At 47.0% G+C, this 26,606-nt stretch overlaps 30 non-coding genes across 30 annotated transcripts; all 30 read left to right on the top strand.

The window, feature by feature from the left end:
* Positions 1-846: 846 nt before the first annotated feature.
* TRNAV-AAC (transfer RNA valine (anticodon AAC)) lies at positions 847-919 on the top strand. The gene has a single exon. It is a non-coding gene; the product is annotated as a tRNA-Val (tRNA).
* A 288-nt stretch (positions 920-1,207) lies between these two features.
* Positions 1,208-1,319, top strand: TRNAL-CAA (transfer RNA leucine (anticodon CAA)). The gene is made up of 2 exons: positions 1,208-1,245; positions 1,274-1,319. It is a non-coding gene; the product is annotated as a tRNA-Leu (tRNA).
* Positions 1,320-2,256: 937 nt separating this feature from the next.
* TRNAP-CGG (transfer RNA proline (anticodon CGG)) lies at positions 2,257-2,328 on the top strand. Its single transcript has one exon. It is a non-coding gene; the product is annotated as a tRNA-Pro (tRNA).
* Positions 2,329-2,713: 385 nt separating this feature from the next.
* Positions 2,714-2,786, top strand: TRNAV-UAC (transfer RNA valine (anticodon UAC)). The gene has a single exon. It is a non-coding gene; the product is annotated as a tRNA-Val (tRNA).
* An 899-nt stretch (positions 2,787-3,685) lies between these two features.
* Positions 3,686-3,758, top strand: TRNAV-AAC (transfer RNA valine (anticodon AAC)). The gene has a single exon. It is a non-coding gene; the product is annotated as a tRNA-Val (tRNA).
* Positions 3,759-4,045: 287 nt separating this feature from the next.
* TRNAL-CAA (transfer RNA leucine (anticodon CAA)) lies at positions 4,046-4,157 on the top strand. Its single transcript has 2 exons — positions 4,046-4,083; positions 4,112-4,157. It is a non-coding gene; the product is annotated as a tRNA-Leu (tRNA).
* A 1,393-nt stretch (positions 4,158-5,550) lies between these two features.
* Positions 5,551-5,623, top strand: TRNAV-UAC (transfer RNA valine (anticodon UAC)). The gene has a single exon. It is a non-coding gene; the product is annotated as a tRNA-Val (tRNA).
* Positions 5,624-6,522: 899 nt separating this feature from the next.
* On the top strand, positions 6,523-6,595 carry TRNAV-AAC (transfer RNA valine (anticodon AAC)). The gene has a single exon. It is a non-coding gene; the product is annotated as a tRNA-Val (tRNA).
* Positions 6,596-6,883: 288 nt separating this feature from the next.
* TRNAL-CAA (transfer RNA leucine (anticodon CAA)) lies at positions 6,884-6,995 on the top strand. Its single transcript has 2 exons — positions 6,884-6,921; positions 6,950-6,995. It is a non-coding gene; the product is annotated as a tRNA-Leu (tRNA).
* Positions 6,996-7,932: 937 nt separating this feature from the next.
* On the top strand, positions 7,933-8,004 carry TRNAP-CGG (transfer RNA proline (anticodon CGG)). The gene has a single exon. It is a non-coding gene; the product is annotated as a tRNA-Pro (tRNA).
* A 385-nt stretch (positions 8,005-8,389) lies between these two features.
* On the top strand, positions 8,390-8,462 carry TRNAV-UAC (transfer RNA valine (anticodon UAC)). The gene has a single exon. It is a non-coding gene; the product is annotated as a tRNA-Val (tRNA).
* Positions 8,463-9,361: 899 nt separating this feature from the next.
* Positions 9,362-9,434, top strand: TRNAV-AAC (transfer RNA valine (anticodon AAC)). The gene has a single exon. It is a non-coding gene; the product is annotated as a tRNA-Val (tRNA).
* Positions 9,435-9,722: 288 nt separating this feature from the next.
* On the top strand, positions 9,723-9,834 carry TRNAL-CAA (transfer RNA leucine (anticodon CAA)). Its single transcript has 2 exons — positions 9,723-9,760; positions 9,789-9,834. It is a non-coding gene; the product is annotated as a tRNA-Leu (tRNA).
* Positions 9,835-10,771: 937 nt separating this feature from the next.
* TRNAP-CGG (transfer RNA proline (anticodon CGG)) lies at positions 10,772-10,843 on the top strand. The gene has a single exon. It is a non-coding gene; the product is annotated as a tRNA-Pro (tRNA).
* A 385-nt stretch (positions 10,844-11,228) lies between these two features.
* TRNAV-UAC (transfer RNA valine (anticodon UAC)) lies at positions 11,229-11,301 on the top strand. Its single transcript has one exon. It is a non-coding gene; the product is annotated as a tRNA-Val (tRNA).
* Positions 11,302-12,200: 899 nt separating this feature from the next.
* On the top strand, positions 12,201-12,273 carry TRNAV-AAC (transfer RNA valine (anticodon AAC)). Its single transcript has one exon. It is a non-coding gene; the product is annotated as a tRNA-Val (tRNA).
* A 1,792-nt stretch (positions 12,274-14,065) lies between these two features.
* TRNAV-UAC (transfer RNA valine (anticodon UAC)) lies at positions 14,066-14,138 on the top strand. The gene has a single exon. It is a non-coding gene; the product is annotated as a tRNA-Val (tRNA).
* An 899-nt stretch (positions 14,139-15,037) lies between these two features.
* On the top strand, positions 15,038-15,110 carry TRNAV-AAC (transfer RNA valine (anticodon AAC)). The gene has a single exon. It is a non-coding gene; the product is annotated as a tRNA-Val (tRNA).
* Positions 15,111-16,447: 1,337 nt separating this feature from the next.
* Positions 16,448-16,519, top strand: TRNAP-CGG (transfer RNA proline (anticodon CGG)). Its single transcript has one exon. It is a non-coding gene; the product is annotated as a tRNA-Pro (tRNA).
* Positions 16,520-16,904: 385 nt separating this feature from the next.
* On the top strand, positions 16,905-16,977 carry TRNAV-UAC (transfer RNA valine (anticodon UAC)). Its single transcript has one exon. It is a non-coding gene; the product is annotated as a tRNA-Val (tRNA).
* An 899-nt stretch (positions 16,978-17,876) lies between these two features.
* TRNAV-AAC (transfer RNA valine (anticodon AAC)) lies at positions 17,877-17,949 on the top strand. The gene has a single exon. It is a non-coding gene; the product is annotated as a tRNA-Val (tRNA).
* A 287-nt stretch (positions 17,950-18,236) lies between these two features.
* TRNAL-CAA (transfer RNA leucine (anticodon CAA)) lies at positions 18,237-18,348 on the top strand. The gene is made up of 2 exons: positions 18,237-18,274; positions 18,303-18,348. It is a non-coding gene; the product is annotated as a tRNA-Leu (tRNA).
* Positions 18,349-19,731: 1,383 nt separating this feature from the next.
* TRNAV-UAC (transfer RNA valine (anticodon UAC)) lies at positions 19,732-19,804 on the top strand. Its single transcript has one exon. It is a non-coding gene; the product is annotated as a tRNA-Val (tRNA).
* Positions 19,805-20,703: 899 nt separating this feature from the next.
* On the top strand, positions 20,704-20,776 carry TRNAV-AAC (transfer RNA valine (anticodon AAC)). Its single transcript has one exon. It is a non-coding gene; the product is annotated as a tRNA-Val (tRNA).
* A 287-nt stretch (positions 20,777-21,063) lies between these two features.
* On the top strand, positions 21,064-21,175 carry TRNAL-CAA (transfer RNA leucine (anticodon CAA)). The gene is made up of 2 exons: positions 21,064-21,101; positions 21,130-21,175. It is a non-coding gene; the product is annotated as a tRNA-Leu (tRNA).
* A 1,393-nt stretch (positions 21,176-22,568) lies between these two features.
* TRNAV-UAC (transfer RNA valine (anticodon UAC)) lies at positions 22,569-22,641 on the top strand. The gene has a single exon. It is a non-coding gene; the product is annotated as a tRNA-Val (tRNA).
* An 899-nt stretch (positions 22,642-23,540) lies between these two features.
* Positions 23,541-23,613, top strand: TRNAV-AAC (transfer RNA valine (anticodon AAC)). The gene has a single exon. It is a non-coding gene; the product is annotated as a tRNA-Val (tRNA).
* A 1,792-nt stretch (positions 23,614-25,405) lies between these two features.
* On the top strand, positions 25,406-25,478 carry TRNAV-UAC (transfer RNA valine (anticodon UAC)). The gene has a single exon. It is a non-coding gene; the product is annotated as a tRNA-Val (tRNA).
* A 441-nt stretch (positions 25,479-25,919) lies between these two features.
* TRNAP-GGG (transfer RNA proline (anticodon GGG)) lies at positions 25,920-25,991 on the top strand. Its single transcript has one exon. It is a non-coding gene; the product is annotated as a tRNA-Pro (tRNA).
* Positions 25,992-26,377: 386 nt separating this feature from the next.
* TRNAV-AAC (transfer RNA valine (anticodon AAC)) lies at positions 26,378-26,450 on the top strand. Its single transcript has one exon. It is a non-coding gene; the product is annotated as a tRNA-Val (tRNA).
* Positions 26,451-26,606: the final 156 nt, after the last annotated feature.

Genomic DNA, 26,606 nt, shown 5'->3' with positions numbered 1-26,606 from the left:
GCTGAGATAATGGAAGCTGTCTATCCCTCACCAGCGTGACGTACTGTGCTCCAGGGGTATCAGTGACAGCTCAAAAAGAGAAGTGACGATAGTTTGCGCTATTCGTTTGCACGTCCTTGTGTACTGAAGGTTGGGCCTACTTCATGAAAGCAAGGCATGAGAGCAGAAATGGTTTTATTGACCTCACCGAGAGCATACACCTAGAACAAACAAAATGTCTGAAGGATAGAGGCATTTTCATTTCTTGTTCGATGACGGCCATGGAAAAGACAGCAACCATATTGCAGAAGAGAGCAGCATGTGCAGTTGCTTGCTTTGGGTGAAGCATTCACTAACTCGCTGCCAATAATCCCCGGAGCCGGTGCGAAAGGCGACTCTTGTGTGCCTCGGCTCGTTGGTCTAGGGGTATGATTCTCGCTTAGGGTGCGAGAGGTCCCGGGTTCAAATCCCTGACGAGCCCTTTTTCAGAGGTATACATACGAATCCTACTCAAAACTCACAATGCCTGACTATTTCTCATTACACTCGCCGCATTGTTGCACAAAATATTTTGAACCTCATAAGAAACATGGATCACCATGCTTTTTCTGCCTTCATGCTTAGTCTCTGTGTGTCCCAGGTGATGCTTTCCCAAGCTGTACTTGCTGGCATTTAGGCATCAGATATTTGTCTGTCGATGCCTGCATAAGTCAATTTTTAATACGTCTAATTGCAAGTATGTTGGCTGATATCTCTGCAGTTTTCACACTTGCTCCTCGCTTCCTGAGTGGCTGCTGATACAGCAGAATAGAAGTAGAGAGAACCCTTGAGAGGAACCTTGCTCTAACAGTAAAACACAGCAAGTGAGTTTCTGTAGTGTAGTGGTCATCACGTTCGCCTAACACGCGAAAGGTCCCCGGTTCGAGACCGGGCAGAAACACTGTGAATGAGCTGCTTTTATGTGCACCCTCTAAAACCTTATTATCTCAATGCAAGCTTAAGAAGAGGCGGTCCTTGAACCCAGAGAGCCATGGGAAACTTCCTTTACTTTTGCAAGACGAAACAAAGTAATCCGCATCCATCAGTGGTCGCTCCTGTGCCTAGCTTTTTTTTTGTCATGCCATGTTGTATTGTGGGGTCTTTACACTTGTGACATTGCTGTGAACGTTGTAAGTGCAAACATTGGCAGGTGCAGTCAGAAGAGTCAGATCTGTACACACCCAGGGCTGTCAGGATGGCCGAGTGGTCTAAGGCGCCAGACTCAAGAGAGCTTGATCTTCAGTGCAACTGAGACTTCTGGTCTCCTCATGGAGGCGTGGGTTCAAATCCCACTTCTGACAGGTTTCTTTTACACCCTTAAATCGTCCTGTTTTTTGCAGTGCATTCCCCACACACCACAATCTTTGCACGGACCTGTAACATATGACGAGAAATCCACCAACGATCAGGCTGGGCCCTCAATCACAATTCCATGTATTCCTGGAAGGGACACCTCAGGCACACCTTCAGTTAAATTTGCACTCCATCACACAAACTGCCGTGCTGGTTTCTCATTAAGCAGTTGATCCCATCTTTGTTGTGAGGCTCTCCTGCCACCTTTTGGGCGGAGAAGGCACTGTCCCTGCAACAACACAGGCAGACATGTTCAACAGGGCTTCCTGGTTATGTGGGAGGAGCAGATTGTCATTGGTCCCCCCTTGCGAATTTTAATTTACATAAGGAAGACAGAGAGGTATCTGGGAGTAGGCAGTACACACGGACATTGAACTCTATCTTGTGATTTGCAGCCAATTCTAGATTGAGGCAGGAGGAAAGGAGGTGACTTGCCCAAAAATGGCCATCCTGGAAATTCAGCCACCCTGGGGCTCCCAGGTTAGTGTTTCAGTCCTGCGAGCCACTCATATAAATCTCGCCTGATCGAGCCTGATCGAGCGCTGAGTGAGCGTGTTTGAATCCAAGAATCAAATGCCTCTGTCTTAGGAGCAAGAATTGGCAGGCCCTCCCTTGCATCTGGGGTGGAAGTCTATGGGGCAAGTGTCCAGGACTTGCAGAGGAGTACAAGTGCCAGAAAGTGCCTGCAGTTCTCATCAGCGCCTTTTTTCTGCTCTCTGGCAGCTAGGATATCGACTGATCCCTTCCTTGCAAGAGTGAAAAAAACAACACCTTGAGAGAAAACATGACTTTTTGTGGTTCACATAGAGAGAGAGCAGCCAAATAGCCCTGCTTTGTTTCTGAAAGACGCATCAGAAATTGCTTAAAATGCCGACTGGGGAATCAGGCTCGTTGGTCTAAGGGTATGATTCTCGCTTCGGGTGCGAGAGGTCCCGGGTTCAAATCCCGGACGAGCCCATGCTGTGGAATTATTTTTAGGCTGCTTATTATATAGGGCCATTTCTTCTTTTCAATGCTATAAGACGCCGTGTATGGTGAGAAAGTTCCTTTCCCTCTACGCTATTTCCCACTTTTGGCGTATAGAATTTCAGTGCCGGACTTCTTTGCAACTGCTTTTCTGGGGTGGACCATCAGTGTAGGAAAATTAAATGCAAAGTGTTTTTCTAGTGTGGTTTCAGGTATGGTTTTAAAATCGCCTTTTGGAATAAAAGGGGTCCTCGTTCCTTTCTTCCAAAGAAAGAGATCGGGTAAGGAGGGTCCAACTTTGAGCTTCATGGACATTGGCCCTTGGTCTGTGCATTCCAGCCCTCTACATGCCAAGAAGATTCCTGCAAGCGTGTCTGTTTCTGTAGTGTAGTGGTTATCACGTTCGCTTTACACGCGAAAGGTCCCTGGTTCGAGACCGGGCAGAAACAGCAACTTTCTGTTTTTCACACAGTTTGCATTTACTCTCTCAATTTATAGGAAAGCTGAGATAATGGAAGCTGTCTATCCCTCACCAGCGTGACGTACTGTGCTCCAGGGGTATCAGTGACAGCTCAAAAAGAGAAGTGACGATAGTTTGCGCTATTCGTTTGCACCTCCTTGTGTACTGAAGGTTGGGCCTACTTCATGAAAGCAAGGCATGAGAGCAGAAATGGTTTTATTGACCTCACCGAGAGCATACACCTAGAACAAACAAAATGTCTGAAGGATAGAGGCATTTTCATTTCTTGTTCGATGACGGCCATGGAAAAGACAGCAACCATATTGCAGAAGAGAGCAGCATGTGCAGTTGCTTGCTTTGGGTGAAGCATTCACTAACTCGCTGCCAATAATCCCCGGAGCCGGTGCGAAAGGCGACTCTTGTGTGCCTCGGCTCGTTGGTCTAGGGGTATGATTCTCGCTTAGGGTGCGAGAGGTCCCGGGTTCAAATCCCTGACGAGCCCTTTTTCAGAGGTATACATACGAATCCTACTCAAAACTCACAATGCCTGACTATTTCTCATTACACTCGCCGCATTGTTGCACAAAATATTTTGAACCTCATAAGAAACATGGATCACCATGCTTTTTCTGCCTTCATGCTTAGTCTCTGTGTGTCCCAGGTGATGCTTTCCCAAGCTGTACTTGCTGGCATTTAGGCATCAGATATTTGTCTGTCGATGCCTGCATAAGTCAATTTTTAATACGTCTAATTGCAAGTATGTTGGCTGATATCTCTGCAGTTTTCACACTTGCTCCTCGCTTTCTGAGTGGCTGCTGATACAGCAGAATAGAAGTAGAGAGAACCCTTGAGAGGAACCTTGCTCTAACAGTAAAACACAGCAAGTGAGTTTCTGTAGTGTAGTGGTCATCACGTTCGCCTAACACGCGAAAGGTCCCCGGTTCGAGACCGGGCAGAAACACTGTGTATGAGCTGCTTTTATGTGCACCCTCTAAAACCTTATTATCTCAATGCAAGCTTAAGAAGAGGCGGTCCTTGAACCCAGAGAGCCATGGGAAACTTCCTTTACTTTTGCAAGACGAAACAAAGTAATCCGCATCCATCAGTGGTCGCTCTTGTGCCTAGCTTTTTTTTGTCATGCCATGTTGTATTGTGGGGTCTTTACACTTGTGACATTGCTGTGAACGTTGTAAGTGCAAACATTGGCAGGTGCAGTCAGAAGAGTCAGATCTGTGCACACCCAGGGCTGTCAGGATGGCCGAGTGGTCTAAGGCGCCAGACTCAAGAGAGCTTGATCTTCAGTGCAACTGAGACTTCTGGTCTCCTCATGGAGGCGTGGGTTCAAATCCCACTTCTGACAGGTTTCTTTTACACCCTTAAATCGTCCTGTTTTTTGCAGTGCATTCCCCACACACCACAATCTTTGCACGGACCTGTAACATATGACGAGAAATCCACCAACGATCAGGCTGGGCCCTCAATCACAATTCCATGTATTCCTGGAAGGGACACCTCAGGCACACCTTCCGTTAAATTTGCACTCCATCACACAAACTGCCGTGCTGGTTTCTCATTAAGCAGTTGATCCCATCTTTGTTGTGAGGCTCTCCTGCCACCTTTTGGGCGGAGAAGGCACTGTCCCTGCAACAACACAGGCAGACATGTTCAACAGGGCTTCTTGGTTATGTGGGAGGAGCAGATTGTCATTGGTCCCCCCTTGCGAATTTTAATTTACATAAGGAAGACAGAGAGGTATCTGGGAGTAGGCAGTACACACGGACATTGAACTCTATCTTGTGATTTGCAGCCAATTCTAGATTGAGGCAGGAGGAAAGGAGGTGACTTGCCCAAAAATGGCCATCCTGGGAATTCAGCCACCCTGGGGCTCCCAGGTTAGTGTTTCAGTCCTGCGAGCCACTCATATAAATCTCGCCTGATCGAGCCTGATCGAGCGCTGAGTGAGCGTGTTTGAATCCAAGAATCAAATGCCTCTGTCTTAGGAGCAAGAATTGGCAGGCCCTCCCTTGCATCTGGGGTGGAAGTCTATGGGGCAAGTGTCCAGGACTTGCAGAGGAGTACAAGTGCCAGAAAGTGCCACAGTTCTCATCAGCGCCTTTTTTCTGCTCTCTGGCAGCTAGGATATCGACTGATCCCTTCCTTGCAAGAGTGAAAAAAACAACACCTTGAGAGAAAACATGACTTTTTGTGGTTCACATAGAGAGAGAGCAGCCAAATAGCCCTGCTTTGTTTCTGAAAGACGCATCAAAAATTGCTTAAAATGCCAACTGGGTAATCAGGCTCGTTGGTCTAGGGGTATGATTCTCGCTTCGGGTGCGAGAGGTCCCGGATTCAAATCCCGGACGAGCCCATGCTGTGGAATTATTTTTAGGCTTCTTATTATATAGGGCCATTTCTTCTTTTCAATGCTATAAGACGCCGTGTATGGTGAGAAAGTTCCTTTCCCTCTACGCTATTTCCCACTTTTGGCGTATCGAATTTCAGTGCCGGACTTCTTTGCAACTGCTTTTCTGGGGTGGACCATCAGTGTAGGAAAATTAAATGCAAAGTGTTTTTCTAGTGTGGTTTCAGGTATGGTTTTAAAATCGCCTTTTGGAATAAAAGGGGTCCTCGTTCCTTTCTTCCAAAGAAAGAGATCGGGTAAGGAGGGTCCAACTTTGAGCTTCATGGACATTGGCCCTTGGTCTGTGCATTCCAGCCCTCTACATGCCAAGAAGATTCCTGCAAGCGTGTCTGTTTCTGTAGTGTAGTGGTTATCACGTTCGCTTTACACGCGAAAGGTCCCTGGTTCGAGACCGGGCAGAAACAGCAACTTTCTGTTTTTCACACAGTTTGCATTTACTCTCTCAATTTATAGGAAAGCTGAGATAATGGAAGCTGTCTATCCCTCACCAGCGTGACGTACTGTGCTCCAGGGGTATCAGTGACAGCTCAAAAAGAGAAGTGACGATAGTTTGCGCTATTCGTTTGCACGTCCTTGTGTACTGAAGGTTGGGCCTACTTCATGAAAGCAAGGCATGAGAGCAGAAATGGTTTTATTGACCTCACCGAGAGCATACACCTAGAACAAACAAAATGTCTGAAGGATAGAGGCATTTTCATTTCTTGTTCGATGACGGCCATGGAAAAGACAGCAACCATATTGCAGAAGAGAGCAGCATGTGCAGTTGCTTGCTTTGGGTGAAGCATTCACTAACTCGCTGCCAATAATCCCCGGAGCCGGTGCGAAAGGCGACTCTTGTGTGCCTCGGCTCGTTGGTCTAGGGGTATGATTCTCGCTTAGGGTGCGAGAGGTCCCGGGTTCAAATCCCTGACGAGCCCTTTTTCAGAGGTATACATACGAATCCTACTCAAAACTCACAATGCCTGACTATTTCTCATTACACTCGCCGCATTGTTGCACAAAATATTTTGAACCTCATAAGAAACATGGATCACCATGCTTTTTCTGCCTTCATGCTTAGTCTCTGTGTGTCCCAGGTGATGCTTTCCCAAGCTGTACTTGCTGGCATTTAGGCATCAGATATTTGTCTGTCGATGCCTGCATAAGTCAATTTTTAATACGTCTAATTGCAAGTATGTTGGCTGATATCTCTGCAGTTTTCACACTTGCTCCTCGCTTCCTGAGTGGCTGCTGATACAGCAGAATAGAAGTAGAGAGAACCCTTGAGAGGAACCTTGCTCTAACAGTAAAACACAGCAAGTGAGTTTCTGTAGTGTAGTGGTCATCACGTTCGCCTAACACGCGAAAGGTCCCTGGTTCGAGACCGGGCAGAAACACTGTGAATGAGCTGCTTTTATGTGCACCCTCTAAAACCTTATTATCTCAATGCAAGCTTAAGAAGAGGCGGTCCTTGAACCCAGAGAGCCATGGGAAACTTCCTTTACTTTTGCAAGACGAAACAAAGTAATCCGCATCCATCAGTGGTCGCTCTTGTGCCTAGCTTTTTTTTTGTCATGCCATGTTGTATTGTGGGGTCTTTACACTTGTGACATTGCTGTGAACGTTGTAAGTGCAAACATTGGCAGGTGCAGTCAGAAGAGTCAGATCTGTACACACCCAGGGCTGTCAGGATGGCCGAGTGGTCTAAGGCGCCAGACTCAAGAGAGCTTGATCTTCAGTGCAACTGAGACTTCTGGTCTCCTCATGGAGGCGTGGGTTCAAATCCCACTTCTGACAGGTTTCTTTTACACCCTTAAATCGTCCTGTTTTTTGCAGTGCATTCCCCACACACCACAATCTTTGCACGGACCTGTAACATATGACGAGAAATCCACCAACGATCAGGCTGGGCCCTCAATCACAATTCCATGTATTCCTGGAAGGGACACCTCAGGCACACCTTCAGTTAAATTTGCACTCCATCACACAAACTGCCGTGCTGGTTTCTCATTAAGCAGTTGATCCCATCTTTGTTGTGAGGCTCTCCTGCCACCTTTTGGGCGGAGAAGGCACTGTCCCTGCAACAACACAGGCAGACATGTTCAACAGGGCTTCCTGGTTATGTGGGAGGAGCAGATTGTCATTGGTCCCCCCTTGCGAATTTTAATTTACATAAGGAAGACAGAGAGGTATCTGGGAGTAGGCAGTACACACGGACATTGAACTCTATCTTGTGATTTGCAGCCAATTCTAGATTGAGGCAGGAGGAAAGGAGGTGACTTGCCCAAAAATGGCCATCCTGGAAATTCAGCCACCCTGGGGCTCCCAGGTTAGTGTTTCAGTCCTGCGAGCCACTCATATAAATCTCGCCTGATCGAGCCTGATCGAGCGCTGAGTGAGCGTGTTTGAATCCAAGAATCAAATGCCTCTGTCTTAGGAGCAAGAATTGGCAGGCCCTCCCTTGCATCTGGGGTGGAAGTCTATGGGGCAAGTGTCCAGGACTTGCAGAGGAGTACAAGTGCCAGAAAGTGCCTGCAGTTCTCATCAGTGCCTTTATTCTGCTCTCTGGCAGCTAGGATATCGACTGATCCCTTCCTTGCAAGAGTGAAAAAAACAACACCTTGAGAGAAAACATGACTTTTTGTGGTTCACATAGAGAGAGAGCAGCCAAATAGCCCTGCTTTGTTTCTGAAAGACGCATCAGAAATTGCTTAAAATGCCGACTGGGGAATCAGGCTCGTTGGTCTAGGGGTATGATTCTCGCTTCGGGTGCGAGAGGTCCCGGGTTCAAATCCCGGACGAGCCCATGCTGTGGAATTATTTTTAGGCTGCTTATTATATAGGGCCATTTCTTCTTTTCAATGCTATAAGACGCCGTGTATGGTGAGAAAGTTCCTTTCCCTCTACGCTATTTCCCACTTTTGGCGTATAGAATTTCAGTGCCGGACTTCTTTGCAACTGCTTTTCTGGGGTGGACCATCAGTGTAGGAAAATTAAATGCAAAGTGTTTTTCTAGTGTGGTTTCAGGTATGGTTTTAAAATCGCCTTTTGGAATAAAAGGGGTCCTCGTTCCTTTCTTCCAAAGAAAGAGATCGGGTAAGGAGGGTCCAACTTTGAGCTTCATGGACATTGGCCCTTGGTCTGTGCATTCCAGCCCTCTACATGCCAAGAAGATTCCTGCAAGCGTGTCTGTTTCTGTAGTGTAGTGGTTATCACGTTCGCTTTACACGCGAAAGGTCCCTGGTTCGAGACCGGGCAGAAACAGCAACTTTCTGTTTTTCACACAGTTTGCATTTACTCTCTCAATTTATAGGAAAGCTGAGATAATGGAAGCTGTCTATCCCTCACCAGCGTGACGTACTGTGCTCCAGGGGTATCAGTGACAGCTCAAAAAGAGAAGTGACGATAGTTTGCGCTATTCGTTTGCACGTCCTTGTGTACTGAAGGTTGGGCCTACTTCATGAAAGCAAGGCATGAGAGCAGAAATGGTTTTATTGACCTCACCGAGAGCATACACCTAGAACAAACAAAATGTCTGAAGGATAGAGGCATTTTCATTTCTTGTTCGATGACGGCCATGGAAAAGACAGCAACCATATTGCAGAAGAGAGCAGCATGTGCAGTTGATTGCTTTGGGTGAAGCATTCACTAACTCGCTGCCAATAATCCCCGGAGCCGGTGCGAAAGGCGACTCTTGTGTGCCTCGGCTCGTTGGTCTAGGGGTATGATTCTCGCTTAGGGTGCGAGAGGTCCCGGGTTCAAATCCCTGACGAGCCCTTTTTCAGAGGTATACATACGAATCCTACTCAAAACTCACAATGCCTGACTATTTCTCATTACACTCGCCGCATTGTTGCACAAAATATTTTGAACCTCATAAGAAACATGGATCACCATGCTTTTTCTGCCTTCATGCTTAGTCTCTGTGTGTCCCAGGTGATGCTTTCCCAAGCTGTACTTGCTGGCATTTAGGCATCAGATATTTGTCTGTCGATGCCTGCATAAGTCATTTTTTAATACGTCTAATTGCAAGTATGTTGGCTGATATCTCTGCAGTTTTCACACTTGCTCCTCGCTTCCTGAGTGGCTGCTGATACAGCAGAATAGAAGTAGAGAGAACCCTTGAGAGGAACCTTGCTCTAACAGTAAAACACAGCAAGTGAGTTTCTGTAGTGTAGTGGTCATCACGTTCGCCTAACACGCGAAAGGTCCCCGGTTCGAGACCGGGCAGAAACACTGTGAATGAGCTGCTTTTATGTGCACCCTCTAAAACCTTATTATCTCAATGCAAGCTTAAGAAGAGGCGGTCCTTGAACCCAGAGAGCCATGGGAAACTTCCTTTACTTTTGCAAGACGAAACAAAGTAATCCGCATCCATCAGTGGTCGCTCTTGTGCCTAGCTTTTTTTTTGTCATGCCATGTTGTATTGTGGGGTCTTTACACTTGTGACATTGCTGTGAACGTTGTAAGTGCAAACATTGGCAGGTGCAGTCAGAAGAGTCAGATCTGTACACACCCAGGGCTGTCAGGATGGCCGAGTGGTCTAAGGCGCCAGACTCAAGAGAGCTTGATCTTCAGTGCAACTGAGACTTCTGGTCTCCTCATGGAGGCGTGGGTTCAAATCCCACTTCTGACAGGTTTCTTTTACACCCTTAAATCGTCCTGTTTTTTGCAGTGCATTCCCCACACACCACAATCTTTGCACGGACCTGTAACATATGACGAGAAATCCACCAACGATCAGGCTGGGCCCTCAATCACAATTCCATGTATTCCTGGAAGGGACACCTCAGGCACACCTTCAGTTAAATTTGCACTCCATCACACAAACTGCCGTGCTGGTTTCTCATTAAGCAGTTGATCCCATCTTTGTTGTGAGGCTCTCCTGCCACCTTTTGGGCGGAGAAGGCACTGTCCCTGCAACAACACAGGCAGACATGTTCAACAGGGCTTCCTGGTTATGTGGGAGGAGCAGATTGTCATTGGTCCCCCCTTGCGAATTTTAATTTACATAAGGAAGACAGAGAGGTATCTGGGAGTAGGCAGTACACACGGACATTGAACTCTATCTTGTGATTTGCAGCCAATTCTAGATTGAGGCAGGAGGAAAGGAGGTGACTTGCCCAAAAATGGCCATCCTGGAAATTCAGCCACCCTGGGGCTCCCAGGTTAGTGTTTCAGTCCTGCGAGCCACTCATATAAATCTCGCCTGATCGAGCCTGATCGAGCGCTGAGTGAGCGTGTTTGAATCCAAGAATCAAATGCCTCTGTCTTAGGAGCAAGAATTGGCAGGCCCTCCCTTGCATCTGGGGTGGAAGTCTATGGGGCAAGTGTCCAGGACTTGCAGAGGAGTACAAGTGCCAGAAAGTGCCTGCAGTTCTCATCAGCGCCTTTTTTCTGCTCTCTGGCAGCTAGGATATCGACTGATCCCTTCCTTGCAAGAGTGAAAAAAACAACACCTTGAGAGAAAACATGACTTTTTGTGGTTCACATAGAGAGAGAGCAGCCAAATAGCCCTGCTTTGTTTCTGAAAGACGCATCAGAAATTGCTTAAAATGCCGACTGGGGAATCAGGCTCGTTGGTCTAGGGGTATGATTCTCGCTTCGGGTGCGAGAGGTCCCGGGTTCAAATCCCGGACGAGCCCATGCTGTGGAATTATTTTTAGGCTGCTTATTATATAGGGCCATTTCTTCTTTTCAATGCTATAAGACGCCGTGTATGGTGAGAAAGTTCCTTTCCCTCTACGCTATTTCCCACTTTTGGCGTATAGAATTTCAGTGCCGGACTTCTTTGCAACTGCTTTTCTGGGGTGGACCATCAGTGTAGGAAAATTAAATGCAAAGTGTTTTTCTAGTGTGGTTTCAGGTATGGTTTTAAAATTGCCTTTTGGAATAAAAGGGGTCCTCGTTCCTTTCTTCCAAAGAAAGAGATCGGGTAAGGAGGGTCCAACTTTGAGCTTCATGGTCATTGGCCCTTGGTCTGTGCATTCCAGCCCACTACATGCCAAGAAGATTCCTGCTAGCGTGTCTGTTTCTGTAGTGTAGTGGTTATCACGTTCGCTTTACACGCGAAAGGTCCCTGGTTCGAGACCGGGCAGAAACAGCAGCTTTCTGTTTTTCACACAGTTTGCATTTACTCTCTCAATTTATAGGAAAGCTGAGATAATGGAAGCTGTCTATCCCTCACCAGCGTGACGTACTGTGCTCCAGGGGTATCAGTGACAGCTCAAAAAGAGAAGTGACGATAGTTTGCGCTATTCGTTTGCACGTCCTTGTGTACTGAAGGTTGGGCCTACTTCATGAAAGCAAGGCATGAGAGCAGAAATGGTTTTATTGACCTCACCGAGAGCATACACCTAGAACAAACAAAATGTCTGAAGGATAGAGGCATTTTCATTTCTTGTTCGATGACGGCCATGGAAAAGACAGCAACCATATTGCTGAAGAGAGCAGCATGTGCAGTTGTTTGCTTTGGGTGAAGCATTCACTAACTCGCTGCCACTAATCCCCGGAGCCGGTGCGAAAGGCGACTCTTGTGTGCCTCGGCTCGTTGGTCTAGGGGTATGATTCTCGCTTAGGGTGCGAGAGGTCCCGGGTTCAAATCCCTGACGAGCCCTTTTTCAGAGGTATACATACGAATCCTACTCAAAACTCACAATGCCTGACTATTTCTCATTACACTCGCCGCATTGTTGCACAAAATATTTTGAACCTCATAAGAAACATGGATCACCATGCTTTTTCTGCCTTCATGCTTAGTCTCTGTGTGTCCCAGGTGATGCTTTCCCAAGCTGTACTTGCTGGCATTTAGGCATCAGATATTTGTCTGTCGATGCCTGCATAAGTCAATTTTTAATACGTCTAATTGCAAGTATGTTGGCTGATATCTCTGCAGTTTTCACACTTGCTCCTCGCTTTCTGAGTGGCTGCTGATACAGCAGAATAGAAGTAGAGAGAACCCTTGAGAGGAACCTTGCTCTAACAGTAAAACACAGCAAGTGAGTTTCTGTAGTGTAGTGGTCATCACGTTCGCCTAACACGCGAAAGGTCCCCGGTTCGAGACCGGGCAGAAACACTGTGCATGAGCTGCTTTTATGTGCACCCTCTAAAACCTTATTATCTCAATGCAAGCTTAAGAAGAGGCGGTCCTTGAACCCAGAGAGCCATGGGAAACTTCCTTTACTTTTGCAAGACGAAACAAAGTAATCCGCATCCATCAGTGGTCGCTCTTGTGCCTAGCTTTTTTTTGTCATGCCATGTTGTATTGTGGGGTCTTTACACTTGTGACATTGCTGTGAACGTTGTAAGTGCAAACATTGGCAGGTGCAGTCAGAAGAGTCAGATCTGTGCACACCCAGGGCTGTCAGGATGGCCGAATGGTCTAAGGCGCCAGACTCAAGAGAGCTTGATCTTCAGTGCAACTGAGACTTCTGGTCTCCTCATGGAGGCGTGGGTTCAAATCCCACTTCTGACAGGTTTCTTTTACACCCTTAAATCGTCCTGTTTTTTGCAGTGCATTCCCCACACACCACAATCTTTGCACGGACCTGTAACATATGACGAGAAATCCACCAACGATCAGGCTGGGCCCTCAATCACAATTCCATGTATTCCTGGAAGGGACACCTCAGGCACACCTTCCGTTAAATTTGCACTCCATCACACAAACTGCCGTGCTGGTTTCTCATTAAGCAGTTGATCCCATCTTTGTTGTGAGGCTCTCCTGCCACCTTTTGGGCGGAGAAGGCACTGTCCCTGCAACAACACAGGCAGACATGTTCAACAGGGCTTCTTGGTTATGTGGGAGGAGCAGATTGTCATTGGTCCCCCCTTGCGAATTTTAATTTACATAAGGAAGACAGAGAGGTATCTGGGAGTAGGCAGTACACACGGACATTGAACTCTATCTTGTGATTTGCAGCCAATTCTAGATTGAGGCAGGAGGAAAGGAGGTGACTTGCCCAAAAATGGCCATCCTGGGAATTCAGCCACCCTGGGGCTCCCAGGTTAGTGTTTCAGTCCTGCGAGCCACTCATATAAATCGAGCCTGATCGAGCCTGATCGAGCGCTGAGTGAGCGTGTTTGAATCCAAGAATCAAATGCCTCTGTCTTAGGAGCAAGAATTGGCAGGCCCTCCCTTGCATCTGGGGTGGAAGTCTATGGGGCAAGTGTCCAGGACTTGCAGAGGAGTACAAGTGCCAGAAAGTGCCACAGTTCTCATCAGCGCCTTTTTTCTGCTCTCTGGCAGCTAGGATATCGACTGATCCCTTCCTTGCAAGAGTAAAAAAAACAACACCTTGAGAGAAAACATGACTTTTTGTGGTTCACATAGAGAGAGAGCAGCCAAATAGCCCTGCTTTGTTTCTGAAAGACGCATCAGAAATTGCTTAAAATGCCAACTGGGTAATCAGGCTCGTTGGTCTAGGGGTATGATTCTCGCTTCGGGTGCGAGAGGTCCCGGATTCAAATCCCGGACGAGCCCATGCTGTGGAATTATTTTTAGGCTTCTTATTATATAGGGCCATTTCTTCTTTTCAATGCTATAAGACGCCGTGTATGGTGAGAAAGTTCCTTTCCCTCTACGCTATTTCCCACTTTTGGCGTATCGAATTTCAGTGCCGGACTTCTTTGCAACTGCTTTTCTGGGGTGGACCATCAGTGTAGGAAAATTAAATGCAAAGTGTTTATCTAGTGTGGTTTCAGGTATGGTTTTAAAATCGCCTTTTGGAATAAAAGGGGTCCTCGTTCCTTTCTTCCAAAGAAAGAGATCGGGTAAGGAGGGTCCAACTTTGAGCTTCATGGACATTGGCCCTTGGTCTGTGCATTCCAGCCCTCTACATGCCAAGAAGATTCCTGCAAGCGTGTCTGTTTCTGTAGTGTAGTGGTTATCACGTTCGCTTTACACGCGAAAGGTCCCTGGTTCGAGACCGGGCAGAAACAGCAACTTTCTGTTTTTCACACAGTTTGCATTTACTCTCTCAATTTATAGGAAAGCTGAGATAATGGAAGCTGTCTATCCCTCACCAGCGTGACGTACTGTGCTCCAGGGGTATCAGTGACAGCTCAAAAAGAGAAGTGACGATAGTTTGCGCTATTCGTTTGCACATCCTTGTGTACTGAAGGTTGGGCCTACTTCATGAAAGCAAGGCATGAGAGCAGAAATGGTTTTATTGACCTCACCGAGAGCATACACCTAGAACAAACAAAATGTCTGAAGGATAGAGGCATTTTCATTTCTTGTTCGACGACGGCCATGGAAAAGACAGCAACCATATTGCAGAAGAGAGCAGCATGTGCAGTTGCTTGCTTTGGGTGAAGCATTCACTAACTCGCTGCCAATAATCCCCGGAGCCGGTGCGAAAGGCGACTCTTGTGTGCCTCGGCTCGTTGGTCTAGGGGTATGATTCTCGCTTAGGGTGCGAGAGGTCCCGGGTTCAAATCCCTGACGAGCCCTTTTTCAGAGGTATACATACGAATCCTACTCAAAACTCACAATGCCTGACTATTTCTCATTACACTCGCCGCATTGTTGCACAAAATATTTTGAACCTCATAAGAAACATGGATCACCATGCTTTTTCTGCCTTCATGCTTAGTCTCTGTGTGTCCCAGGTGATGCTTTCCCAAGCTGTACTTGCTGGCATTTAGGCATCAGATATTTGTCTGTCGATGCCTGCATAAGTCAATTTTTAATACGTCTAATTGCAAGTATGTTGGCTGATATCTCTGCAGTTTTCACACTTGCTCCTCGCTTTCTGAGTGGCTGCTGATACAGCAGAATAGAAGTAGAGAGAACCCTTGAGAGGAACCTTGCTCTAACAGTAAAACACAGCAAGTGAGTTTCTGTAGTGTAGTGGTCATCACGTTCGCCTAACACGCGAAAGGTCCCCGGTTCGAGACCGGGCAGAAACACTGTGCATGAGCTGCTTTTATGTGCACCCTCTAAAACCTTATTATCTCAATGCAAGCTTAAGAAGAGGCGGTCCTTGAACCCAGAGAGCCATGGGAAACTTCCTTTACTTTTGCAAGACGAAACAAAGTAATCCGCATCCATCAGTGGTCGCTCTTGTGCCTAGCTTTTTTTTTGTCATGCCATGTTGTATTGTGGGGTCTTTACACTTGTGACATTGCTGTGAACGTTGTAAGTGCAAACATTGGCAGGTGCAGTCAGAAGAGTCAGATCTGTACACACCCAGGGCTGTCAGGATGGCCGAGTGGTCTAAGGTGCCAAACTCAAGAGAGCTTGATCTTCAGTGCAACTGAGACTTCTGGTCTCCTCATGGAGGCGTGGGTTCAAATCCCACTTCTGACAGGTTTCTTTTACACCCTTAAATCGTCCTGTTTTTTGCAGTGCATTCCCCACACACCACAATCTTTGCACGGACCTGTAACATATGACGAGAAATCCACCAACGATCAGGCTGGGCCCTCAATCACAATTCCATGTATTCCTGGAAGGGACACCTCAGGCACACCTTCAGTTAAATTTGCACTCCATCACACAAACTGCCGTGCTGGTTTCTCATTAAGCAGTTGATCCCATCTTTGTTGTGAGGCTCTCCTGCCACCTTTTGGGCGGAGAAGGCACTGTCCCTGCAACAACACAGGCAGACATGTTCAACAGGGCTTCCTGGTTATGTGGGAGGAGCAGATTGTCATTGGTCCCCCCTTGCGAATTTTAATTTACATAAGGAAGACAGAGAGGTATCTGGGAGTAGGTAGTACACACGGACATTGAACTCTATCTTGTGATTTGCAGCCAATTCTAGATTGAGGCAGGAGGAAAGGAGGTGACTTGCCCAAAAATGGCCATCCTGGAAATTCAGCCACCCTGGGGCTCCCAGGTTAGTGTTTCAGTCCTGCGAGCCACTCATATAAATCTCGCCTGATCGAGCCTGATCGAGCGCTGAGTGAGCGTGTTTGAATCCAAGAATCAAATGCCTCTGTCTTAGGAGCAAGAATTGGCAGGCCCTCCCTTGCATCTGGGGTGGAAGTCTATGGGGCAAGTGTCCAGGACTTGCAGAGGAGTACAAGTGCCAGAAAGTGCCTGCAGTTCTCATCAGCGCCTTTTTTCTGCTCTCTGGCAGCTAGGATATCGACTGATCCCTTCCTTGCAAGAGTGAAAAAAACAACACCTTGAGAGAAAACATGACTTTTTGTGGTTCACATAGAGAGAGAGCAGCCAAATAGCCCTGCTTTGTTTCTGAAAGACGCATCAGAAATTGCTTAAAATGCCGACTGGGGAATCAGGCTCGTTGGTCTAGGGGTATGATTCTCGCTTCGGGTGCGAGAGGTCCCGGGTTCAAATCCCGGACGAGCCCATGCTGTGGAATTATTTTTAGGCTGCTTATTATATAGGGCCATTTCTTCTTTTCAATGCTATAAGACGCCGTGTATGGTGAGAAAGTTCCTTTCCCTCTACGCTATTTCCCACTTTTGGCGTATAGAATTTCAGTGCCGGACTTCTTTGCAACTGCTTTTCTGGGGTGGACCATCAGTGTAGGAAAATTAAATGCAAAGTGTTTTTCTAGTGTGGTTTCAGGTATGGTTTTAAAATCGCCTTTTGGAATAAAAGGGGTCCTCGTTCCTTTCTTCCAAAGAAAGAGATCGGGTAAGGAGGGTCCAACTTTGAGCTTCATGGTCATTGGCCCTTGGTCTGTGCATTCCAGCCCACTACATGCCAAGAAGATTCCTGCTAGCGTGTCTGTTTCTGTAGTGTAGTGGTGATCACGTTCGCTTTACACGCGAAAGGTCCCTGGTTCGAGACCGGGCAGAAACAGCAGCTTTCAGTTTTTCACACAGTTTGCATTTACTCTCTCAATTTATAGGAAAGCTGAGATAATGGAAGCTGTCTATCCCTCACCAGCGTGACGTACTGTGCTCCAGGGGTATCAGTGACAGCTCAAAAAGAGAAGTGACGATAGTTTGCGCTATTCGTTTGCACGTCCTTGTGTACTGAAGGTTGGGCCTACTTCATGAAAGCAAGACATGAGAGCAGAAATGGTTTTATTGACCTCACCGAGAGCATACACCTAGAACAAACAAAATGTCTGAAGGATAGAGGCATTTTCATTTCTTGTTCGATGACGGCCATGGAAAAGACAGCAACCATATTGCAGAAGAGAGCAGCATGTGCAGTTGCTTGCTTTGGGTGAAGCATTCACTAACTCGCTGCCACTAATCCCCGGAGCCGGTGCGAAAGGCGACTCTTGTGTGCCTCGGCTCGTTGGTCTAGGGGTATGATTCTCGCTTAGGGTGCGAGAGGTCCCGGGTTCAAATCCCTGACGAGCCCTTTTTCAGAGGTATACATACGAATCCTACTCAAAACTCACAATGCCTGACTATTTCTCATTACACTCGCCGCATTGTTGCACAAAATATTTTGAACCTCATAAGAAACATGGATCACCATGCTTTTTCTGCCTTCATGCTTAGTCTCTGTGTGTCCCAGGTGATGCTTTCCCAAGCTGTACTTGCTGGCATTTAGGCATCAGATATTTGTCTGTCGATGCCTGCATAAGTCAATTTTTAATACGTCTAATTGCAAGTATGTTGGCTGATATCTCTGCAGTTTTCACACTTGCTCCTCGCTTTCTGAGTGGCTGCTGATACAGCAGAATAGAAGTAGAGAGAACCCTTGAGAGGAACCTTGCTCTAACAGTAAAACACAGCAAGTGAGTTTCTGTAGTGTAGTGGTCATCACGTTCGCCTAACACGCGAAAGGTCCCCGGTTCGAGACCGGGCAGAAACACTGTGCATGAGCTGCTTTTATGTGCACCCTCTAAAACCTTATTATCTCAATGCAAGCTTAAGAAGAGGCGGTCCTTGAACCCAGCGAGCCATGGGAAACTTCCTTTACTTTTGCAAGACGAAACAAAGTAATCCGCATCCATCAGTGGTCGCTCTTGTGCCTAGCTTTTTTTTGTCATGCCATGTTGTATTGTGGGGTCTTTACACTTGTGACATTGCTGTGAACGTTGTAAGTGCAAACATTGGCAGGTGCAGTCAGAAGAGTCAGATCTGTGCACACCCAGGGCTGTCAGGATGGCCGAGTGGTCTAAGGCGCCAGACTCAAGAGAGCTTGATCTTCAGTGCAACTGAGACTTCTGGTCTCCTCATGGAGGCGTGGGTTCAAATCCCACTTCTGACAGGTTTCTTTTACACCCTTAAATCGTCCTGTTTTTTGCAGTGCATTCCCCACACACCACAATCTTTGCACGGACCTGTAACATATGACGAGAAATCCACCAACGATCAGGCTGGGCCCTCAATCACAATTCCATGTATTCCTGGAAGGGACACCTCAGGCACACCTTCCGTTAAATTTGCACTCCATCACACAAACTGCCGTGCTGGTTTCTCATTAAGCAGTTGATCCCATATTTGTTGTGAGGCTCTCCTGCCACCTTTTGGGCGGAGAAGACACTGTCCCTGCAACAACACAGGCAGACATGTTCAACAGGGCTTCTTGGTTATGTGGGAGGAGCAGATTGTCATTGGTCCCCCCTTGCGAATTTTAATTTACATAAGGAAGACAGAGAGGTATCTGGGAGTAGGCAGTACACACGGACATTGAACTCTATCTTGTGATTTGCAGCCAATTCTAGATTGAGGCAGGAGGAAAGGAGGTGACTTGCCCAAAAATGGCCATCCTGGGAATTCAGCCACCCTGGGGCTCCCAGGTTAGTGTTTCAGTCCTGCGAGCCACTCATATAAATCTCGCCTGATCGAGCGCTGAGTGAGCGTGTTTGAATCCAAGAATCAAATGCCTCTGTCTTAGGAGCAAGAATTGGCAGGCCCTCCCTTGCATCTGGGGTGGAAGTCTATGGGGCAAGTGTCCAGGACTTGCAGAGGAGTACAAGTGCCAGAAAGTGCCACAGTTCTCATCAGCGCCTTTTTTCTGCTCTCTGGCAGCTAGGATATCGACTGATCCCTTCCTTGCAAGAGTGAAAAAAACAACACCTTGAGAGAAAACATGACTTTTTGTGGTTCACATAGAGAGAGAGCAGCCAAATAGCCCTGCTTTGTTTCTGAAAGACGCATCAGAAATTGCTTAAAATGCCAACTGGGTAATCAGGCTCGTTGGTCTAGGGGTATGATTCTCGCTTCGGGTGCGAGAGGTCCCGGATTCAAATCCCGGACGAGCCCATGCTGTGGAATTATTTTTAGGCTTCTTATTATATAGGGCCATTTCTTCTTTTCAATGCTATAAGACGCCGTGTATGGTGAGAAAGTTCCTTTCCCTCTACGCTATTTCCCACTTTTGGCGTATAGAATTTCAGTGCCGGACTTCTTTGCAACTGCTTTTCTGGGGTGGACCATCAGTGTAGGAAAATTAAATGCAAAGTGTTTTTCTAGTGTGGTTTCAGGTATGGTTTTAAAATCGCCTTTTGGAATAAAAGGGGTCCTCGTTCCTTTCTTCCAAAGAAAGAGATCGGGTAAGGAGGGTCCAACTTTGAGCTTCATGGACATTGGCCCTTGGTCTGTGCATTCCAGCCCACTACATGCCAAGAAGATTCCTGCAAGCGTGTCTGTTTCTGTAGTGTAGTGGTTATCACGTTCGCTTTACACGCGAAAGGTCCCTGGTTCGAGACCGGGCAGAAACAGCAACTTTCTGTTTTTCACACAGTTTGCATTTACTCTCTCAATTTATAGGAAAGCTGAGATAATGGAAGCTGTCTATCCCTCACCAGCGTGACGTACTGTGCTCCAGGGGTATCAGTGACAGCTCAAAAAGAGAAGTGACGATAGTTTGCGCTATTCGTTTGCACGTCCTTGTGTACTGAAGGTTGGGCCTACTTCATGAAAGCAAGGCATGAGAGCAGAAATGGTTTTATTGACCTCACCGAGAGCATACACCTAGAACAAACAAAATGTCTGAAGGATAGAGGCATTTTCATTTCTTGTTCGATGACGGCCATGGAAAAGACAGCAACCATATTGCAGAAGAGAGCAGCATGTGCAGTTGCTTGCTTTGGGTGAAGCATTCACTAACTCGCTGCCAATAATCCCCGGAGCCGGTGCGAAAGGCGACTCTTGTGTGCCTCGGCTCGTTGGTCTAGGGGTATGATTCTCGCTTAGGGTGCGAGAGGTCCCGGGTTCAAATCCCTGACGAGCCCTTTTTCAGAGGTATACATACGAATCCTACTCAAAACTCACAATGCCTGACTATTTCTCATTACACTCGCCGCATTGTTGCACAAAATATTTTGAACCTCATAAGAAACATGGATCACCATGCTTTTTCTGCCTTCATGCTTAGTCTCTGTGTGTCCCAGGTGATGCTTTCCCAAGCTGTACTTGCTGGCATTTAGGCATCAGATATTTGTCTGTCGATGCCTGCATAAGTCAATTTTTAATACGTCTAATTGCAAGTATGTTGGCTGATATCTCTGCAGTTTTCACACTTGCTCCTCGCTTTCTGAGTGGCTGCTGATACAGCAGAATAGAAGTAGAGAGAACCCTTGAGAGGAACCTTGCTCTAACAGTAAAACACAGCAAGTGAGTTTCTGTAGTGTAGTGGTCATCACGTTCGCCTAACACGCGAAAGGTCCCCGGTTCGAGACCGGGCAGAAACACTGTGCATGAGCTGCTTTTATGTGCACCCTCTAAAACCTTATTATCTCAATGCAAGCTTAAGAAGAGGCGGTCCTTGAACCCAGAGAGCCATGGGAAACTTCCTTTACTTTTGCAAGACGAAACAAAGTAATCCGCATCCATCAGTGGTCGCTCTTGTGCCTAGCTTTTTTTTGTCATGCCATGTTGTATTGTGGGGTCTTTACACTTGTGACATTGCTGTGAACGTTGTAAGTGCAAACATTGGCAGGTGCAGTCAGAAGAGTCAGATCTGTGCACACCCAGGGCTGTCAGGATGGCCGAGTGGTCTAAGGCGCCAGACTCAAGAGAGCTTGATCTTCAGTGCAACTGAGACTTCTGGTCTCCTCATGGAGGCGTGGGTTCAAATCCCACTTCTGACAGGTTTCTTTTACACCCTTAAATCGTCCTGTTTTTTGCAGTGCATTCCCCACACACCACAATCTTTGCACGGACCTGTAACATATGACGAGAAATCCACCAACGATCAGGCTGTGCCCTCAATCACAATTCCATGTATTCCTGGAAGGGACACCTCAGGCACACCTTCCGTTAAATTTGCACTCCATCACACAAACTGCCGTGCTGGTTTCTCATTAAGCAGTTGATCCCATCTTTGTTGTGAGGCTCTCCTGCCACCTTTTGGGCGGAGAAGGCACTGTCCCTGCAACAACACAGGCAGACATGTTCAACAGGGCTTCTTGGTTATGTGGGAGGAGCAGATTGTCATTGGTCCCCCCTTGCGAATTTTAATTTACATAAGGAAGACAGAGAGGTATCTGGGAGTAGGCAGTACACACGGACATTGAACTCTATCTTGTGATTTGCAGCCAATTCTAGATTGAGGCAGGAGGAAAGGAGGTGACTTGCCCAAAAATGGCCATCCTGGGAATTCAGCCACCCTGGGGCTCCCAGGTTAGTGTTTCAGTCCTGCGAGCCACTCATATAAATCTCGCCTGATCGAGCCTGATCGAGCGCTGAGTGAGCGTGTTTGAATCCAAGAATCAAATGCCTCTGTCTTAGGAGCAAGAATTGGCAGGCCCTCCCTTGCATCTGGGGTGGAAGTCTATGGGGCAAGTGTCCAGGACTTGCAGAGGAGTACAAGTGCCAGAAAGTGCCACAGTTCTCATCAGCGCCTTTTTTCTGCTCTCTGGCAGCTAGGATATCGACTGATCCCTTCCTTGCAAGAGTGAAAAAAACAACACCTTGAGAGAAAACATGACTTTTTGTGGTTCACATAGAGAGAGAGCAGCCAAATAGCCCTGCTTTGTTTCTGAAAGACGCATCAGAAATTGCTTAAAATGCCAACTGGGTAATCAGGCTCGTTGGTCTAGGGGTATGATTCTCGCTTCGGGTGCGAGAGGTCCCGGATTCAAATCCCGGACGAGCCCATGCTGTGGAATTATTTTTAGGCTTCTTATTATATAGGGCCATTTCTTCTTTTCAATGCTATAAGACGCCGTGTATGGTGAGAAAGTTCCTTTCCCTCTACGCTATTTCCCACTTTTGGCGTATCGAATTTCAGTGCCGGACTTCTTTGCAACTGCTTTTCTGGGGTGGACCATCAGTGTAGGAAAATTAAATGCAAAGTGTTTTTCTAGTGTGGTTTCAGGTATGGTTTTAAAATCGCCTTTTGGAATAAAAGGGGTCCTCGTTCCTTTCTTCCAAAGAAAGAGATCGGGTAAGGAGGGTCCAACTTTGAGCTTCATGGACATTGGCCCTTGGTCTGTGCATTCCAGCCCTCTACATGCCAAGAAGATTCCTGCAAGCGTGTCTGTTTCTGTAGTGTAGTGGTTATCACGTTTGCTTTACACGCGAAAGGTCCCTGGTTCGAGACCGGGCAGAAACAGCAACTTTCTGTTTTTCACACAGTTTGCATTTACTCTCTCAATTTATAGGAAAGCTGAGATAATGGAAGCTGTCTATCCCTCACCAGCGTGACGTACTGTGCTCCAGGGGTATCAGTGACAGCTCAAAAAGAGAAGTGACGATAGTTTGCGCTATTCGTTTGCACGTCCTTGTGTACTGAAGGTTGGGCCTACTTCATGAAAGCAAGGCATGAGAGCAGAAATGGTTTTATTGACCTCACCGAGAGCATACACCTAGAACAAACAAAATGTCTGAAGGATAGAGGCATTTTCATTTCTTGTTCGATGACGGCCATGGAAAAGACAGCAACCATATTGCAGAAGAGAGCAGCATGTGCAGTTGCTTGCTTTGGGTGAAGCATTCACTAACTCGCTGCCAATAATCCCCGGAGCCGGTGCGAAAGGCGACTCTTGTGTGCCTCGGCTCGTTGGTCTAGGGGTATGATTCTCGCTTAGGGTGCGAGAGGTCCCGGGTTCAAATCCCTGACGAGCCCTTTTTCAGAGGTATACATACGAAAACTACTCAAAACTCACAATGCCTGACTATTTCTCATTACACTCGCCGCATTGTTGCACAAAATATTTTGAACCTCATAAGAAACATGGATCACCATGCTTTTTCTACCTTCATGCTTAGTCTCTGTGTGTCCCAGGTGATGCTTTCCCAAGCTGTACTTGCTGGCATTTAGGCATCAGATATTTGTCTGTCGATGCCTGCATAAGTCAATTTTTAATACGTCTAATTGCAAGTATGTTGGCTGATATCTCTGCAGTTTTCACACTTGCTCCTCGCTTTCTGAGTGGCTGCTGATACAGCAGAATAGAAGTAGAGAGAACCCTTGAGAGGAACCTTGCTCTAACAGTAAAACACAGCAAGTGAGTTTCTGTAGTGTAGTGGTCATCACGTTCGCCTAACACGCGAAAGGTCCCCGGTTCGAGACCGGGCAGAAACACTGTGCATGAGCTGCTTTTATGTGCACCCTCTAAAACCTTATTATCTCAATGCAAGCTTAAGAAGAGGCGGTCCTTGAACCCAGAGAGCCATGGGAAACTTCCTTTACTTTTGCAAGACGAAACAAAGTAATCCGCATCCATCAGTGGTCGCTCTTGTGCCTAGCTTTTTTTTGTCATGCCATGTTGTATTGTGGGGTCTTTACACTTGTGACATTGCTGTGAACGTTGTAAGTGCAAACATTGGCAGGTGCAGTCAGAAGAGTCAGATCTGTGCACACCCAGGGCTGTCAGGATGGCTGAGTGGTCTAAGGCGCCAGACTCAAGAGAGCTTGATCTTCAGTGCAACTGAGACTTCTGGTCTCCTCATGGAGGCGTGGGTTCAAATCCCACTTCTGACAGGTTTCTTTTACACCCTTAAATCGTCCTGTTTTTTGCAGTGCATTCCCCACACACCACAATCTTTGCACGGACCTGTAACATATGACGAGAAATCCACCAACGATCAGGCTGGGCCCTCAATCACAATTCCATGTATTCCTGGAAGGGACACCTCAGGCACACCTTCCGTTAAATTTGCACTCCATCACACAAACTGCCGTGCTGGTTTCTCATTAAGCAGTTGATCCCATCTTTGTTGTGAGGCTCTCCTGCCACCTTTTGGGCGGAGAAGGCACTGTCCCTGCAACAACACAGGCAGACATGTTCAACAGGGCTTCTTGGTTATGTGGGAGGAGCAGATTGTCATTGGTCCCCCCTTGCGAATTTTAATTTACATAAGGAAGACAGAGAGGTATCTGGGAGTAGGCAGTACACACGGACATTGAACTCTATCTTGTGATTTGCAGCCAATTCTAGATTGAGGCAGGAGGAAAGGAGGTGACTTGCCCAAAAATGGCCATCCTGGGAATTCAGCCACCCTGGGGCTCCCAGGTTAGTGTTTCAGTCCTGCGAGCCACTCATATAAATCTCGCCTGATCGAGCCTGATCGAGCGCTGAGTGAGCGTGTTTGAATCCAAGAATCAAATGCCTCTGTCTTAGGAGCAAGAATTGGCAGGCCCTCCCTTGCATCTGGGGTGGAAGTCTATGGGGCAAGTGTCCAGGACTTGCAGAGGAGTGCAAGTGCCAGAAAGTGCCACAGTTCTCATCAGCGCCTTTTTTCTGCTCTCTGGCAGCTAGGATATCGACTGATCCCTTCCTTGCAAGAGTGAAAAAAACAACACCTTGAGAGAAAACATGACTTTTTGTGGTTCACATAGAGAGAGAGCAGCCAAATAGCCCTGCTTTGTTTCTGAAAGACGCATCAGAAATTGCTTAAAATGCCAACTGGGTAATCAGGCTCGTTGGTCTAGGGGTATGATTCTCGCTTCGGGTGCGAGAGGTCCCGGATTCAAATCCCGGACGAGCCCATGCTGTGGAATTATTTTTAGGCTTCTTATTATATAGGGCCATTTCTTCTTTTCAATGCTATAAGACGCCGTGTATGGTGAGAAAGTTCCTTTCCCTCTACGCTATTTCCCACTTTTGGCGTATCGAATTTCAGTGCCGGACTTCTTTGCAACTGCTTTTCTGGGGTGGACCATCAGTGTAGGAAAATTAAATGCAAAGTGTTTTTCTAGTGTGGTTTCAGGTATGGTTTTAAAATCGCCTTTTGGAATAAAAGGGGTCCTCGTTCCTTTCTTCCAAAGAAAGAGATCGGGTAAGGAGGGTCCAACTTTGAGCTTCATGGACATTGGCCCTTGGTCTGTGCATTCCAGCCCTCTACATGCCAAGAAGATTCCTGCAAGCGTGTCTGTTTCTGTAGTGTAGTGGTTATCACGTTCGCTTTACACGCGAAAGGTCCCTGGTTCGAGACCGGGCAGAAACAGCAACTTTCTGTTTTTCACACAGTTTGCATTTACTCTCTCAATTTATAGGAAAGCTGAGATAATGGAAGCTGTCTATCCCTCACCAGCGTGACGTACTGTGCTCCAGGGGTATCAGTGACAGCTCAAAAAGAGAAGTGACGATAGTTTGCGCTATTCGTTTGCACGTCCTTGTGTACTGAAGGTTGGGCCTACTTCATGAAAGCAAGGCATGAGAGCAGAAATGGTTTTATTGACCTCACCGAGAGCATACACCTAGAACAAACAAAATGTCTGAAGGATAGAGGCATTTTCATTTCTTGTTCGATGACGGCCATGGAAAAGACAGCAACCATATTGCAGAAGAGAGCAGCATGTGCAGTTGCTTGCTTTGGGTGAAGCATTCACTAACTCGCTGCCAATAATCCCCGGAGCCGGTGCGAAAGGCGACTCTTGTGTGCCTCGGCTCGTTGGTCTAGGGGTATGATTCTCGCCTGGGGTGCGAGAGGTCCCGGGTTCAAATCCCTGACGAGCCCTTTTTCAGAGGTATACATACGAATCCTACTCAAAACTCACAATGCCTGACTATTTCTCATTACACTCGCCGCATTGTTGCACAAAATATTTTGAACCTCATAAGAAACATGGATCACCATGCTTTTTCTGCCTTCATGCTTAGTCTCTGTGTGTCCCAGGTGATGCTTTCCCAAGCTGTACTTGCTGGCATTTAGGCATCAGATATTTGTCTGTCGATGCCTGCATAAGTCAATTTTTAATACGTCTAATTGCAAGTATGTTGGCTGATATCTCTGCAGTTTTCACACTTGCTCCTCGCTTTCTGAGTGGCTGCTGATACAGCAGAATAGAAGTAGAGAGAACCCTTGAGAGGAACCTTGCTCTAACAGTAAAACACAGCAAGTGAGTTTCTGTAGTGTAGTGGTCATCACGTTCGCCTAACACGCGAAAGGTCCCCGGTTCGAGACCGGGCAGAAACACTGTGCATGAGCTGCTTTTATGTGCACCCTCTAAAACCTTATTATCTCAATGCAAGCTTAAGAAGAGGCGGTCCTTGAACCCAGAGAGCCATGGGAAACTTCCTTTACTTTTGCAAGACGAAACAAAGTAATCCGCATCCATCAGTGGTCGCTCTT

This window comes from Triturus cristatus, chromosome 10 (assembly GCF_964204655.1).
Source record: "Triturus cristatus chromosome 10, aTriCri1.1, whole genome shotgun sequence".
Lineage (NCBI taxonomy): Eukaryota > Metazoa > Chordata > Amphibia > Caudata > Salamandridae > Triturus > Triturus cristatus.
Note: the sequence above shows the minus strand (reverse complement) of the source record. Positions and strands in the feature narration are given on the sequence as shown.